The 13,092-nt window shown below is 45.4% G+C and overlaps 1 protein-coding gene across 3 annotated transcripts in view; it reads right to left on the bottom strand.

Moving 5' to 3' along the window:
- Positions 1–13,092, bottom strand: part of C6H7orf50 (chromosome 6 C7orf50 homolog) — a 430,899-nt gene that overhangs the window by 237,135 nt on the left and 180,672 nt on the right. The gene's annotated exons all lie outside the window — the stretch shown is intronic.

Below are 13,092 nucleotides of genomic sequence, written 5' to 3'. Positions count from 1 at the left end.
CCTCAATCAAATTGTGAGGAAATTGGTTGAAAGAAACGACTGTAAAGCAGTGGTCATCAACCCTGTCCTCAGGGCCCACTAACAGGCCAGGTTTGCAAGATAACTGAAATACATCACAGGTGATATCATTCGTTGCTCAGTGATTGCAGTATTCTAGTCTGCATCTCCCCAAGGTAATACATAAAATCTGGCCTGTTAGTGGGCCCTGAGAACAGGGTTGATGACCACTGCTGTTGGGTATGTTGGCAGCTTTGCAAACTGCCAAGATCCCATAAAAAAAAAAAACGAACATATTGTCCAACCCCTATCATTAACTTCTTGCTTACTGGGCACATATACCCCCTTCCTGCCCAGCTTTCAATGACAATTGCACGGTCGTGCGACATGGCTCCCAAACAAAATTGACGTCCTTTTTTTCCCACAAATAGAGCTTTATTTTGGTGGTATTTGATCATCTCTGCGGTTTTTATTTTTAGCGCTATAAACAAAAATAGAGCTACAATTTTGAAAAAAAAAAAACACAACATTTTTTACTATTTGCTATAATAAATATCCAATAAAATAAAAAATTAAAAATTCTCAGTTTAGGCCGATACGTATTCTTCGTTTATTGATTGGTTTGCGCAAATGTCATCGGACACTTTTGACACAATTTTGGGACCATTCACATTTATACAGCGAACATTGCTATAAATATGCACTTACTGTATAAATGTGACTGGCAGGGAATGGGTTAACACTAGGGGGCGAGGAAGGGGTTAAATGTGTACCCTGGGAGTGATTCTTACTGTAGTGGGAGGGGACTGACTGGGGGAGGTGACCGATGGTTGTCCCTATATACAAGGGACACACCATCGGTCTCCTCTTCCTAAAAGGACGTGGATCTCTGTGTTTACACACAGAGATCCACGTCCCTGGCTCTTTGACTGCCGATCGTGGATGCATGGCGGACATCGCGGCCGCCAGGCACGCGCATCGGCACCTGTGTGACGCGGCAGGCACGCGACTCCCAGCAGCAGGAGGAGGTATATCGACGGCCTCCTGCCATTTTAGAGCCACCTTATGGCCGTAAAAAGTCTATCTGCGGATGAGAAGTGGTTAAACCACACCTAAGTTTTATGAACACAACTGGATCTGGCTCTAAGCCATGTGCTGACAGGTGGAGCCAGCTGTCAATCAGGCAGCAGGGTGGATCCCCACAATATTATCAGGATCCTTCCAGATTCTTGGTGTGGCTCTGCCCCGTCAGCCGATAGCAGGGTATTCCTGACTTTGTGTCACAGGGGTTCAACAGTAAATGTACTCCTGTCACCCACAAGAGAAATATTGGCAAATAAGCTTTGGCTTTACTCCACTTTTTAAATGACAGAAAAATCACAAATGAAAAGCAAACTTATCATTTGCTGCTTTATTAACATGTCCTATAGCATGTAAAACACCACCACCAATTGCGTAACCACTTCCCGCCCGCAGTACGTCATTCAGATATCATTATTTTCTGCCAGCAATTCTGTGCATGATACGAATGATCATAGTGGCAGTTCCGCCGCTTGATCGTTCTTACAGGCGCCAGGAGAGGACGTCCCCCACCGCCATCCGGTGCTATCCGGATGATGACCAAAGAGATGACCAGCTTGTCAGAGTTCAGAAAAAAGGAGGCATAAAACTGAGGTTACACTCTGTAGAGCTCAGAGAGCCGATTGGAGAAAAGGGATGCACCCTCCTTCACAAAGCACACAGGAACAGACCTGGCGATCCCTCCCTGTCACTATTTTTCTCTTGGTGTCAGGAAAACTTGTCAGAAGTGAATAATGCTGATAGCAGAGGAATGAAGCAGCAGACAGAAATGACACTTAGTGCTCTTAATTAAGACAAGCACACAAGTACAAGCAAGTTTACAACCACTTTAAAGCCTAACTCCAGGTTTCTTATGACTTTAAGTAACTCATTTGGACAAAGTCCAAACAGCTTAGGCCTTGTACACACGAGGAGACATGTCCGATGAAAACGGTCCGCGGACCGTTTTCATCGGACATGTCTCCTGGGAGCTTTTGGTCTGATGTGTGTACACACCATCAGACCAAAATCCCCGCGGACAGAGAACGCGGTGACGTAGAAGACACCGACATTCTCAAACACGGAAGTGCAATGCTTCCACGCATGCATCGAATCAATTCGACGCATGCGCGGGATTTCGGGACGCTGGTTACACGTCATAACCAGTGGACATGTCCGATTAGGTGTACTAACCATCGGACATGTCCAACGGACATGTTTCCAGCGGACACGTTTCTTAGCATGCTAAGAAACTTTTGTCCGCTGGAAACCTGTCCGCTAGGCCGGAAACCTGTCCGCTAGGCCGTACACACGGTCGGACATGTCCGCGGACCAGTTTCAGCGGACATGTTCGACCGTGTGTACAAGGCCTTACTTTATGAACAGATGTGCCCGCTGTCAGCACTATATAAACTGTAAGCGTCAACTACATACAGTGTACAGTGCTGTGTTCCAGCAGCGGGATGGAGACTTCTCATCCCAGAACAAAATCAAATTCAGGCTGAGTGCTGCTCAGCCATTCACCAGAAGCCTTGTATTCCATCAATAAATTTAAGGCATACTCTGACTGGCTGAGGTGGAGATCATCACATCCTCCCTGTCTCTCCACCTCAACCAATCAAAGGAAACTTTGTGTTCATTGATGAAATACAATGCTTCCTGTGAATTTCTGAGCAGCACTAAACCCGACTTAATTTTGTCCGGGGAGTGGGACGAGCAGCCCCCATACTGGAGGCATCACACAGTGCTGTTTACTGTATGTATAACACATGATAACTCTACATACGGCTTTTACATTGCTCCCAGTGGGTGCATCTGTTAGTGAAGCAAATAGTTTGTTTAAACCAGCTTGGTCTAAAAGAAATGTTAAAAGTCACAAAAAACATGAAGTTGCTTAGTGACAGTTAGTCATTGATAAATGTAGAAGTATTATTGAGTAACTTTAGTTATCGAGATGAGTTAAATCTCTGATTTATGGAAGGGATCCAAATTAAGTTAAAGGAGTTGAAAAGGAAAACATTTTTTCACCTTAATGCAATCTATGCATTAGGGTGGAAAAACATCTGATGATGCCGCCCTCCCCCCTCCCCTTGAGCCCCCGTTATACTTACCTGACCCCTCGAAAGTCCCGCGCTCGGTCCCGAGATCCTCTTCGCTGCTCAGACAGGCCGCTGATTGGCTAGAACGGATGGATTGAGAGCAGCGCAGCCATTGGCTAGTGCTGCTGTCAATCACATCGGCGTGACCGAGTGATACAGTGAGCGGCTATGGCCGCTCGCTGTATCACAAGAGCGCGCCCGCAAGGACTCATCACCATGCGAGCTCTCGCATGAATGTGGTGAGTTCTTGCGGGGAGGAGCAGAGACAGCCGCGAGGGACCCCAGAAGATGTGGAGCGGGGCCACTCTGTGCAAAACGAACTGCACAGTGGAGGTAAGTATAACATGTTTGTTATTTTAAAGAAAAAAAAAATCCTATAGTGACCCTTTAAATATGCAAGCTTTCAGGATAATTTGGATCCCTTCTATAAATCGAGGATCTAACTCATCCTGAAATCTTGCATCTTAAATAATTTAAGTTAGTCAATAATCGTTCTGTGTTAATCAGTGGCTATCCTGGTACAATGCTCTACTATGGCCATTATTGAGCCATGGAAGGTTTGAAGGAACACTGTGTCATTGTGAAACAACCTTCTTTCTAATAGCCAACCACTCTTTGCTCACTGGCAAACCACAGAAGGATGAATACAAATATCAGTGAGTCAACAGAAAAATAAAACATTAAACAGAAACCAATTAACCTCTCCTTTATCATGGTAACACCACCAACTGTCACATTCCATTCCAAATCTTCTCAAATAGAAAATTCATATAAATAAGGGGTAGATTAGAGCAGAACTAAACTCTATCCATCGAGGATGGTACCTTAGAAAAATGTTGTTCCGCTTTAAAATCTATCCTTATTTATATGAATTCTAAATGTAGCATACACTGCGCATGCAGTGGTAGACAGAATGTAAGCAGGGCCGGATTCCCGACAAGGCCACCGAGGCCAGGCCTCGGGCGGCAGTGGGTGCAGGGGCGGCGCGCCGCCAGGGCCGCTGATGGGGAGGCAGATCGGTGCGCTTTGACAGTTACAGAACCGCTGTGTATCTCTCCCTCCTGTCAGCATCATTTGTGTAACTGTCACAGCGCACCGATCTGCCTCCCTGTTCTAGCCACATGTGATCCTCTTATAGGTGCCTGGTCTCCCCCCAACGCTGCCTGTTTTCCTCTCCCTGAAAGCGGGGGGATTCGTCAGGACACTGAGAGCGGGGGAGGGCTTGCCTGTCTTAATGCACAGGCACTTCTGTGAACTGCCCAGGGGTCCTAGGTGCATGGGGGGCCTTTGAAGTTCCCTCCCAGCAGGTTCAGGCAGTTGTAACAGTTCTCCTCACGTTGGCTCTACAGGTCAGTTCTGTTATCTGGCTGTGTCTGTGTCTGCAATGCTCTCTCCCTCTCTGGCATCTTCCTCCCCTCCTCAGACACTATCTGGCCGGCCGTCCTGCTCCTCCCTGTCGTCCTCACACAGATCCATTCATCTTTGCCTGTCACACTGCTCCTCTCAGATGCTTGTTATCTCTCCCCCTCCCTCCCTGACTTCTCCCCTGCAGACACTTTACCTTCACACATGTGTGTGTGTCCCGGGATCTACAAACATTACAAATGTCTGCAACCCCCCCCCCCCCCCTGCACCCCCAACACGGTCTCTTTACTAGGCAATGGAGATCACTCCCTCTCCCCTCCCTGCCAGACAGCCCATTTACTTTTTATACTATGGCTATTTATTAGCAGCTGAGAGTATGCCCCATGCCCATCTCTGATTATCCCTCTCCAGTCTCCTTGACAGCGATCTATCTGCCCCCCCCCCCCCACCAGCACAAATCCTGCTCCTTTTTAACAACTTCCCGACCGCCGCATGTAAATGTACGTCCACAGTATGGCACGTACATGCACATGGGCGTTCATGTACGTCCTGTCCTTCTAGTGGGTCGGGGGTTCGATCGGGACCCCAAACGCTACATGCAGCGGTCGGGTTCGCTCGGGGAGCGATCCGGGACGACGGCGCGGCTATTTGTTTATAGCCGCTCCGTCACGATCGCTCCCCGGAGCTGAAGAACGGGGAGAGCCATATGTAAACACGGCTTCCCCGTGCTTCACTGTAGCGGCGCATCGATCGTGTCATCCCCTTTATAGGGGAGACACAATCGATGACGTCAGTCCTACAGCCACACCCCCCTACAGTTGTAAACACACACTAGGTGCACCCTAACTCCTACAGCGCCCCCTGTGGTTAACTCCCAAACTGCAACTGTCATTTTCACAATAAAGAATGCAATTTAAATGCATTTTTTGCTGTGAATATGACAATGGTCCCAAAAATGTGTCAAAATTGTCCGAAGTGTCCGCCATAATGTCGCAGTCATGAAAAAAATTGCTGATCGCCGCCATTAGTAGTAAAAAAAAAATAATTAATAAAAATGCAATAAAACTATCCCCTATTTTGTAAACGCTATAAATTATGCGCAAACCAATCGATAAACGCTTATTGCGATTTTTTTTACTAAAAATATGTAGAAGAATACGTATCGGCCTAAACTGAGGGAAAAAAATGTTTTTATATATGTTTTTGGGGGATATTTATTATAACAAAAAGTAAAAAATATTGAATTTTTTTCAAAATTGTCGCTTTATTTTTGTTTATAGCGCAAAAAATAAAAACCGCAGAGGTGATCAAATACCACAAAAAGAAAGCTCTATTTGTGGGGAAAAAAAGGACACCAATTTTGTTTGGGGGCCACGTCGCATGACCGCGCAATTGTCTGTTAAAGCGACGCAGTCCCGAACTGTAAAAACACCTTGGGTCTTTAGGCAGCATTTTGGTCCGGGGCTTAAGTGGTTAATCCCTATACAGACCAGGATTTCCCCAGTCTCATTCGAGTTCTTCTCTACCCATACCCCATCTCATACCCACCCCCACTTTTAACCCCCCCTCCTTTTTCTCCCCTACCCCATGGTTCTTATTCCCACCCCATTTTTTTTAGGGCTTAAGGAAGAACCCCGAGGTGGAGCATCTTACTACTGCTGCTTGTGTGGGTGGGATGTGTACTGCGTCAATCCCTGCTGACCCTCTTCTCCTATTCATCCCATGTGATTGGCGCAGTACACATCCCACCCGCACAAGCAGCAGTAGTAAGATGCTCCACCTCGGGATCCTTCTTTAACCCCTGCAAAGCACCAGAAGAGAGCCAGAAACTCTGATAGGGAAGGAAGAGGGCAATTGTCATTCCTGTTGTATATTTAGCCCAGTTCCCCTGTAAGTTTATACGTTTTTTTGTGCTTCTGTATGCTAAAAATGATTTTTGTGGTGTATTGTTAGCAAAAATATTGTTTTGATATTTTTTTAGGGGGACCCTCTCAGGTAGGCTGTACGGGGCCCCGTGATTTCTAACAGTAGCCCTGGGCGCCGCGGCAACACAGGGGTGAAAAAATCCTCTCTACTGTCACTTGTCAATACAGAAGCGCTGCTGTATTTACAAGTGACATCGCTTTCCTCCCGACGGCCATTTAGAACGCTCTGCTCTACAAAACACATTGTCTATCTATCTCTATGTGAAAGCAGAGAGGGGAGGGGGGAAGGGGTGGGGAGTGTACACTGGCAGGAGCTGCTCCTCTAGGGTGACCACATTTCCAAACTACCATTCAGGGACACCCCCCTTCCCAAAAATCAGGTGGGATTTATGATTTCTCCAATCACAAGAAGGGGGCGGGGGACTGTGTTCCTCCAGGCATTCCCGGCCAGGGCAAGTACCGTCAGTGAGTAAAGCGGTGATGTGGTGCCCTTTTTTGGGGTCATCAGATTGGCCTGTGGGGTGGCTGTGACAGTTTCATTGCGGGACACTGTAGTGTCCTGGAATGAAGGTGCCCGGGACAGACCTGCAAAATGCGGGGCTGTCCCGGGCAATCCGGGACATGTGGTCACCCTACGCTCCACAGACATGCAGTGAGTTACAGCTTCTCTTCTGCAGCCCATCTCTGATGTTAGTTGGGTGACCGGAATGCTCACTACTGAAAGGGGGAAGAAGGGGGGTTGATGCCAGAGGAATGTGTATTGATGGAGGGTGGGCTCCAAACTAATCTGGGGAGAGGAGAGCTCTGTACTTGGGAAGGAGGGTACCTGCATGTGCACAGATCCCCCCCCCTAAACCCTGCACTCCATGCACAGATCACCCCTGAATCCTACACTCCATACACAGATCACCCCTCAATCCTGCACACCGTACACAGATCACCCCTAAATTCTCCCATACACAGCTCACCCCTCAATCCTTATAAATGTTATATGTAGGTGCACCTGTATGATTTTTCCGTTTAGTATATGTGCGCTTTCAGGATTGGGGGACTTTCAGGGTTTTTTTGGCGCGGGGGGGGGGGCATTGAAGGACCCGGCCTTGGGGCGGCAAAGGAAGTAAATCCGGGCCTGAATGTAAGTGAAAACATGGGTATGTTTGATTGAAGATGTAATAACATACAGTATATTGATCATTTCTAACTTTAGTTTTCTTTTGGAAAACAAATCAGTGGGTTTAGTTTCTCCTTTGATTTCTTGGTAAGTATCAGAGTAACATTTGGGATAGGTGTGTGGTGGGATTTGCATTGTGTGCATCTTTAAAACTACAATAAACCCTTCCCGGCAGATATGCGTCTTCGGCTTTAGGGAGTTATACCGGGATGATGCCCGCAGCTGCAGGCATCATCCTGATACCGTTTTTTAGAGCCAGCGGTCGGCTTTCCAGGGACAACAACCGATGCGGCTAAAAGCCGCTCGGTTGTTATCCCAGAGCAGCGGGAGTGGATATTCCCACCCTCCCGCTGCTCTTACCAGGCCTCCCGTCCCACCGGGAAACTCGATCTGCGATGTGCCACTAAGGCTTACCACCTAATTACACGCCTTCTTTAACCACTTGACCTACCCAAGGTTTAATCCCCTTCATGGCCAGGCCATTTTTTGCTATTCCGCACTGTGCTACTTTAACTAGCAATTGCGCGGTCATGCAACACTGTATGCATATGAAATTTATATAAATGTTTTCACACAAATAGAGCTTTCTTTTGGTGGTATTTGATCACCGCTGGGTATTTTCTCTTTTATTACATACATGTACAAAATACCGAAAACATTGAAAAAAAAAAAAGAAGATATTTTCTACTTTCTGTTATAAAACATATCCACTAAAATCCACTTTCTTCATAAATTTAGCCTGTAATGTATCCTGCCATATGTCTTTGGTAAAAAAAATAAAAAAAAATGCGTTTGAGGATACTATACAATTGGGGACACTAGTTCTGATCGTGATCCAAAAACTGATCCGTACAAACACTATACTAGTAATGGGGGTGATTAACGACTAATCCCCTGTACACACGATCGGTTCATCCAATGAAAATGGTCTGATGGATTTTTTTCATCAGATATCCGATGAAGCTGACTTTCATCAGTCGTGCCTACACACCATCAGTTAAAAAACCGATCATGTCAGAACGCGGTGACGTAAAACACAACGACGAGCTGAGAAAAATGAAGTTCAATGCTTCCAAGCATGCGTCGACTTGATTTTGAGCATGCATGGATTTTTAACCGACAGACGATCGTTTTTTTCTATCGTTTTTTTAACCATCAGATAGTTTTAAAACAAGTTCCTAGTTTTTTCACCGATGGATAAAAAAACGATGGGGCCCACACACGATCGGTTCGTCTGATGAAAACGGTCCATCAGACTGTGATAGTGTGGCGGGTAATCTAGTGCTAACTGACACAGGCTGGGTAGGGATGCTAACCGATGTCACTAGTGACACTAATACAGTGACCAGAGACAATAATGTACTAATCACACTAGCTGGGAAGGGGTAAAAATCCAGGGAAAAATAAAGGGGTTAACTGTGTGCCTAAGAAGTGTAATGTGTGCTGCTTTTATATCTACTGTGAGCGGATGGCAAGCAGTTAAATAAATTCTTTAGACTGTTTACAGCGCTGTGGTAATAATGCATCACACGCTGTATATTACAGCTACTGAATAAAAAGTAGATGGCTTGATAAGAACAACATCTAAACTCTACCACCATAGAACAACCAAACTATTTACAACTCTTTCTAGGTTTTTATGACCAACGCCAACTTTCCACACCTGCCATGTCCTCTTTATTACATGGGGAAATGTATGTCATTGCAGCTACTATCTGGACGATTAAGGAGGCCAATGACGCATTCTTATGTAGCCCAAGAAAACCTACACATGACATAATAGAACCCTACTAAGGCAAGAATATCTACTAAATTTACCTTGATCTGACCTACTTGCAAAGGCATATTACAACCATCCGAGCAGTACTGGCTGGGGGTTAGTCAGCACGCTCGCCCCCTCCCTTGGGACTACATCTCTGTGGGGAGACGCTGTGAACACAAGGGAGGGGGTGAGCACGCCAACTAACCCCCAGCCAGAACTGCTCAGATGATGGGGGCAAGCTTACTGAGGAGAAACAGGAAGTGAGAAATTCAGACAAAGAAAAAAAAATATTAGAAGGGAAATCAAAGGAAAAGGTTAGCAATGCACTAGCTTAAAAACACCTATTTAGAAAATAATAATGAACCTTTACAACCCCTTTAAGTCTTGGCATGGACTGGACATTCACGATCTGTTAAAAACTGGCATCACAGTTCATATGGCTGGTAAAAAGGTGGTCTGCCCCATGTGAGAGAGGAAAACAACAGCCTACCTCTTTCTTTTGGGCATTGTTGCTCTTTGTCTCCCTCCAAGGCCAGTCTCTCTATGGAAATATTTTGCTCTTCAGAGCAGTTCCTGTTGAGGGCCTTGGGACCAGAACTTAAAGACTTTGTACCACAGACTGCTATTACACACTTTGGTGTCTTAAACGGACTCTTCTGTGGAACTCATTCACAGGAGGACATTGACAGTGCCTGGCGGGTGCTGTGTTGCTTTAAGGACGCTTTATGGTACGCCAGAAACCGCCGCGTTCACCACCGGCAGAGGATGTCCATCGAGGACTGTCGCAGACTGATCTTCAGCCTGCTGAGAGACTATACCTTGATGGACTTTAAGGAGGAAGAGGACGTCTGAAGATTTCCCCTTCCCCCTGACATTGACATTTCTTGACAGGGTAATGCGGCGTCATGCATGATGTGATGTTTCGGGGGTTTCATAACTCTGCGCAACACATCAGGCATCATACCACAGGATGGATGAATGAATGTAATTTAAATTGTACGCTTGGAACTGTATTGATGTGTAGTGTATTTATGCGCTGCGTCGCAGTACAGAGCAGAATGTACCCTGTTGAAAGTATTTGATTTTTGTATATTTGCTTTGCAAAATAAACTTAAATATTCCCTTTCACTATATCAAAACAGACATCTGGAGTCTGCTTAGGCCCTTGATATTTCAACAAAGCCCCCCAATGGTGCCTCTAAAAAATGTAAAAATAAATAAAACAAATTGTAAAAAATATTTAAAACATTTGTAAAATACAATATAAAAATAGAAAACTACTGACACTGTCCACTGCTCTACTGACAGTCTTCTGCCCTACTGACAGACACCATCCACTGTCCTACTGACACTGTCAATGCATTAATACAGTTTAAAAATGTATGAGTGTGTATGTATATGTGTATATGTTTGAGATTTGGGGTGAGAACCCTAATGCAATAAGCTGCACACGCCTATGATTACTGTATATAAATGCAGTATATGCCGACATGAAAATTAGTGTTTGTGCTTCCACAGTGTATTTAGTTGTTTTATTATTGTTTCCCCTTGAAGTACTTAAAGCTGAACTCTGAGATAAGAACATACTGTTATAATACAAGAGGTATGTGTGTTCTTACTCGAACCTTGGCTTTCTTTGTGTATTTCTTGCAGATCTGTTCAGTAATCCAGCATAGAATTTTAAAGACCGGACACTGCTGCTCCCTCTACTTGTACAGGGTGACTTGGTCTTGTACCCGCCCCTCTTGTAGCTTTCTGCAGGCATCCTTCAATGGGTGGGCCTGCTGGATCCCCGCCCACAACCCTGCTTTCTGTGCTACACAGTGATTGTGTCCTTGCTACATTTGTAAGGTAATCACTGGGTCTGCAAAGGCATTTTGTGCACATAACGCGTATTTATATAAGTTGTAGCTATTGTGGAATACATTTAAATGATAGATTTTGTGTGTGGAGTTCACCTTTAACGCGGAACTTGCCAGTGCTACAACATCCAAGCTGATTTGTGAAACACTGGAAGCAAAGAACAACAAAGGGTGTTGCTGCTAACAGCCAATCATATTTCAGATTTTATTCTACAGCCTTTACAGGAGAAATTTTGTTATGTGGGCACTGAATAGGTGCAAACAGCAACAGATCCAGAAAATACTTGGTGGTCTTGTTCTTTAAAGGGTTGGTTCACCCTAAAAACTACTTTTTCTTATTACACTGGCCCCCCACATTACAATACGATTAAGGCTATTATCTTTTTTTTGATGCTGTACATACCTTCGTACAGCTATTCACCCGTGGCTTCCGGGTTGCGAGTCCCGCGGGAGTGGGCGTTCCTAACATGTCTGTGATTGACGTTTTGACCAAAAACGAGCTCCCCCGTCGCGTAAGTCGTGTCACGGTTGGCGAAAGGAGCCGAACGGCGAGTCGGCGCTATACTGCGCATGCGCATCGCCGTTCGGCTCCTTTCGCCAACCGTGACGCGGCTTACGCGACGGGGGGGGCTCGTTTTTGGTCAAAACGTCAATCACAGACATGTTAGGAACGCCCACTCCCGCGGGACTCGCAAACCCAGAAGCCACAGGTGAATAGCTGTACGAAGGTATGTACAGCATCAAAAAAAAGATAATAGGCTTAATCGTATTGTAATGTGGGGGGCAAGTGTAATAAGAAAAAGTAGTTTTTAGGGTGAACCACCCCTTTAACTACTTGCCGACCGCTAGCCGTCATATGACGTCCTCGGGTTTGTGGTGATATATTTGAATGATGCTTGCAGCTACAGGCATCATTCAGATATCTGCATTTTCAGCCGGCGATTCCCAACACCATAAGAACGATCATAGGGGCTGTTCCCCCACATGATCATTTTTACAGGCAGCGAGAGGGGATGTCCCCCCCTTCCGCCGCCCTCCGGTGCTTCTACCGACTCACCTGTGCGATCGGTGAGTTGTGAGAGGATCCGCCGGCTCCAGATGTTGTTAATAGAGATTTCTGGCGCACCGGAGTCTCTATGATCGTCGAAGGCCGGACACGATGTTATGACGTCACGCCCGGCCTTTGCATTAAAAAAACTGCGCCGCTTCGCCTGTGAAGCAGTGATCTTTTTTTTTTTTTTGTAAGACTTCCTTTTGTGCCCCTGTCCCCGTGTGCTCGCACGCAGAAGCGAACGCATACGTAAGTCCAGCCCACATATGAAAACGGTGCTCAAATCACACGTGTGAGGTGTTGCCGCGAACGTTGGAGTAAGAGCAATAATTCTAATCCTTGACCTCCTCTGTAACTTAAAACATGTAACCTGTAAAAAAATGTTTAAAACATCGCTTTTGGGAATTTTTAAATACCGAAGTTTGGGGCCATTCCACGAGGGTGTGCAATTTTGAAGCGTGACATGTTAGGTATCTATCTACTTTGCGTATCTTCATCTTTCACATTATGCAAAAAAATTGGGCTAACTTTACCGTTTTTATTTGTTTTAAAGCATGAAACACTTTCCAAAAAAAACACGTTTGAAAAATTGCTGTGCAAATACCGTGCTAGATAAAAAGTTGCAATGACTGCCATTGTATTCTCTAGGGTCTCTGCTAAAAAAAAAAACATATATAATGTTTGGGGGTTCTATGTAATTTTCTGGCAAAAAAATGATGATTTTTACATGTAGGAGAGAAGTGTCAGAATTCGCCCGGTTCTTCGAAAGAAGAAAAAAACACTTTCATTTTTCCTTCAAAG

Source organism: Rana temporaria, chromosome 6 (genome assembly GCF_905171775.1).
Source record: "Rana temporaria chromosome 6, aRanTem1.1, whole genome shotgun sequence".
NCBI classification, from domain to species: domain Eukaryota; kingdom Metazoa; phylum Chordata; class Amphibia; order Anura; family Ranidae; genus Rana; species Rana temporaria.
Note: the sequence above shows the minus strand (reverse complement) of the source record. Positions and strands in the feature narration are given on the sequence as shown.